We start from the raw sequence: 4,589 nt of genomic DNA, 5'->3' as shown, positions 1-4,589 counted from the left end.
CAGCAGGATTCAATTTATTGTGAGCTGTTGAACTGAGTTCTCTGTTCCACATTGGAGCTTCTCACAGGTCTTTATCATGTAGACCTCTCCATAGGTCAACTCACACCATATCAACTGTCTTCCCTCAGATTCAGTGAGGGAGAAAATAACAAATGAGTTGCAAAAGTATTTTATCAATAGTGCTGGTTACCTAAGTAAAATCTGATGAAGAACTCATACTTTCCATAGAATTATGGGGAAAAAGTAACTGTTATTAAAGATAATTTTAAATCCTTGCACTTTATTTGGTTTAAAATCTAGTTTATTTGCAAGAGCAATATGGATCACCAATGTAAGAAAAGCAGGATATTTCTTTTTGTGCATCTTGTTCCACTAATTATATTCTGCATTAAGATATTTGCTCTTCTGATTTTCTATTAACTCAGAACTTTATTCTGTTAGGGTTTCATGGAGGCCCCAAGTTGTAAATGACCTTAAAAGTCTTCAAGTTAGATTCCAAGTACACTTAAATGCATGAAAGACTACTCCTTCTATGGGATTGCTATAGCTGAGTACTCCAAGTAATAAAAAACAAAAAATAAAGCAAAACAAACACAATTTTGAGCTTTTCTACTTGAAAGTTGTCATTATTTAAGTACTGCTTGCTATCATTTCTGTCCTGTGGCTTCAAATAGTAATCTAATATACTTCTATATTAAAATGACTTTTTATCCCTCTGAGTAAATTTTTTTTCCCATAAACTTCTGTTGATGATACACAGACTAATGGAAAGAGCATTGCCTTTGGAGCCCAAAGGAATTTGGTTAACATCTAGAATTAATTGGTGTTATTTTAATGGATGGACTTTAGCAAGTTGCTTAAACTCTTTAATCCTACCTTTGTTTATAAGTAAATGGGGTTAATAACATCTCTCAAGACAGATATGATCCTTAATAAGAAAACATTTTAATATTACAGCATTAATTTTGTCATATAGTGGGACAACTATGCATAAAGATCCCTTCCTTCATTTGCTAATTTATGTATTACAATGTGTCATGAATATTTAAAAGGATTTACCTACAAGATAAATGCAGTTGAGAAAATTCTAAGATAAAATTGATAAGACTGGATACTCAGTTTCTCAGCCTTATTTTTTCTTTTTTTTTTTTTTGGTATGCGGGCCTCTCACTGTTGTGGCCTCTCCCATTGCAGAGCACAGGCTCCAGACGTACAGGCTCAGCGGCCATGGCTCACGGGCCTAGCTGCTCCGTGGCATGTGGGATCTTCCCGGACCAGGACATGAACCCATGTCCCCTTCATCAGCAGGCGGACTCTTAACCACTGCACCACCAGGGAAGCCCAGCCTTACTTTCTTAAGGAGCAGATGTGTTTGTCAGCCCAGTGATCAACAGTTGAAAGAGCAGGTTTCTTCCATGTCACGCCTATTGTAAATAGTGCTGCAATGAACATTGGGGTACATGTATCTTTTTGAATTATGGTTTTCTCCAAATATATGCCCAGGAGTGGGATTGTGGGATCATATACAACTTAAGTGTCCATCAACTGATGAACAGATAAAGAAGATGTGGTGTATATATGCAATGGAATATCACTCAGCCATAAAAAAGGATGAAATAATACCATTGCAACAACATGGGTGGACCAAGAGATTATATAACTAAGTGAAGTAAGCCAGAAAGAGAAGGACAAATATCATATATCACTTATATGTGGAATAAAAAAAAAAGATACAAATGAACTTATTTACAAAATAGACATAGATTCACAGACATAGAAAATAAACTTATGATTACCAAAGGGGAGATTGGAAGGAGGGATAAATTAGGAGTTTGAGGTAAAATATACACACTACTATATATAAACTAGATAACCAACAATGACCTACTATATATCACAGGAAACTATGCCCACTATATGACAATGATAATACAATGGAAGAGGATGTAAAAAAGTATATATATATATGTGTATATATATATATATATATATATATATATATATACATATATATATATATATGAATATACATATGTATAATGGAATATAAATATGTATAACTTTGCTGTATATCTGAAACTAATGCAAAATTGTAAATCAACTATATTTCAATAAATTTTTTCATAAAAAAAAGTGAAGGAGCAGGGACAATGGAGAATTCATGAGGGTAATGAGCACAGTTTCAGCAGTCCATTCCTGTTTTGGAAGCAATAATGTGCAAAGTTTCAATGCTCAGTATCCAGCACTCATGGAATAGTCTAGAGTAAGTAGTGATTCTAATCTGTGTTATAGTATGTATTTGAGAAAGTCAATACTTTGATTTTCAGAAAATATAAGAAAATTTGAAAATATAAGAAAATATGTTCTATTTTGTTTTTCAATTAATTTATTTCAAAACTTATTTGGCCTCTATCACTTGGGGACCTATTTGCTGAATTAAATATATTTGTAGTTATCTTATATTTCTTTTAAATGAATGCTTTTCTAAAATGCTTGAGAGTTCCTAAAATGTATTGTTTGTCTAATTTTTTAAAACCCACCTTTATCTATCTTGATCACTCATACTCTTAATAAAGGGAGAGGATAAAAATTATCAGATATCTTACACCCTGTAGTCTTTTAGTTGTAAACTGTTTCACAACATTTTAGTGTAAATATACAGTATTGGAACAAGCACTAAACCTAGAGTCAGATAAGTGGATTCTATTCAGAGGTCTATAACTAACTAGTTGAAGGACTTGAGCATTCAGATTTGGTTATTCTTTCTAGACTTTATTGATTGTTGTTTGTTAAAAATTGGAAGAAAAGATTTTCAAGATGATGGAGGAGCAGGAAGATGTGGAGTTCATCTCTCTCCACAGATGCATCAAGAATACATGTACAGATGGAACAATTCTCACAGAACAACAGCTAAACACTAGCAGAAGACCTTGGACACCAGAAAGGACAATAAAGACCACTGAATAACCAGGTAGGATGTAAGAAAGAAGGGAGAAAGAAGAGGAGAGGCAGAGGGATGGGACCTGCACCCCTGGAGGGGAGCTGAAGAGAGGAGAGGTTCCTGCATCTGGGAAAACCCTCTCACCAATGAGGAAATTGGTTGGGACAGAAGTGAACCATTTGAGGCTGTGGGAGGAGTGTGAAAAGGCCACTTTGTGGCAGACAGGACCGAGTGAGAACTACACAGATGGTCCGTACCACCACCCTGCACACTTGGAACTGGGACATGTTTCTGCTGGTGTGCACAGGGGCTAGGAGCTGGAGCATGGGGATTGGAGAGCAAACCTGGGGAGGAGGACTACTGTTGGCTGTGAGAAGACAGCCTGAGGGGATGGGAGGGAGGAAATCTACAATCCGGAATGTCTGTGGAGGAAACTGAGACTGACATGGAAGCACCACTCTTGAGTGACATGCAGAGGATGGAGCTGCCATTGCAGCTTCTCTCTCCTCATGTGCCAGTCCCTGACCCCCAGAAGCTAGGAAAGGGCCTCGTCAGGGCTGGCCCTCAGGTGTCTGCCACCGGGCACTAGAAAAGTCTCCCACTAGGGCCAGATCTCTTGCATCATGGCTGCTGGCTTCCCCATGCACCTGTCACCTCTGGGGCTCCCATTACCCAGGCAGCCATGCCACCTCCATGCTCTGTCCTCACTGAGGCAGACACAAGTGCTCCAGGGAAGCCTCAGGAGAAGATTCCTGTGGGTGGCCCACAGGTAGAGGTGAGGCTAAAACCACAGCTGTTCCCCCAGGGTGAGGCAACTAAGAAAGAGGAATGAAAATCTTTCCATCAGCTGAACAAGCTGTAGCTTAAATTCCCATGATTGGCTTGGTAGACCCTACGTATATGGAATATCTGAATGGAAAATGAGTGTTCCCACAAATGAAACTGGTCCGGCTCTGGCAGCTGTGGACTTTGAGGGCAAGCACACGTGGGAGCTGGGCCAGATCAGAGTCTGAGCTCTCTCCACAGTTCCCATAGTGGGTCCAGAGACAAAGCTAGAGACATTGGAGGGCCTCCCAGGGAGGTGGAGGTGAGCTGTGGCTCACAGCGGGGGCAAGGACATTGACAGCTGAGACTCCAGGATAATATTATAATTACTATTATTTTTATTATGTTTTGATTTGTTCCATTGTTAGTTTTGTTTTTTTTTAATTCTTATTTTTTTATTTAGTTTTTTTGGGGTTTTTGGTTTGTTTGGGTTTTTCTTTTTTCTTGCTTTATAAATTTTTAAACATATTTTTATTTTTTTTATATTTCTATTTTTACTTTGCTTTTTGCTGTTCTGTGTTTTTTCCCTTTTCCCCCTTGTTCTATTTTGTTTTTATCCTGTTTTTCTCTTTATTCTGTTTTGTTGTTTTCTTTTTAAAAATCATTTTTGTGTGTTTGTTTTGTTTGCTTTACTTTTCAGTTTGCATTCTGCTTTGTTTTCTGTTTTGTGTATTGGTTAGTTTTTTTTTTTTTTTTTTTTTTTTTTTAGTGACAGAAGGTGTCACTCACAGGTGGGCAGAGACAGTCTTCAGGGTACCATTGCTCACCTGCCACATCTCAGCATCCATGATGAATTATTGGGTCCAAACTGGGCCTCTAGTTG

Source organism: Lipotes vexillifer, unplaced genomic scaffold, assembly GCF_000442215.2.
Source record: "Lipotes vexillifer unplaced genomic scaffold, Lipotes_vexillifer_v1.1 scaffold714, whole genome shotgun sequence".
Classification (NCBI taxonomy): domain Eukaryota; kingdom Metazoa; phylum Chordata; class Mammalia; order Artiodactyla; family Lipotidae; genus Lipotes; species Lipotes vexillifer.
This window is presented reverse-complemented; position numbering follows the sequence as displayed.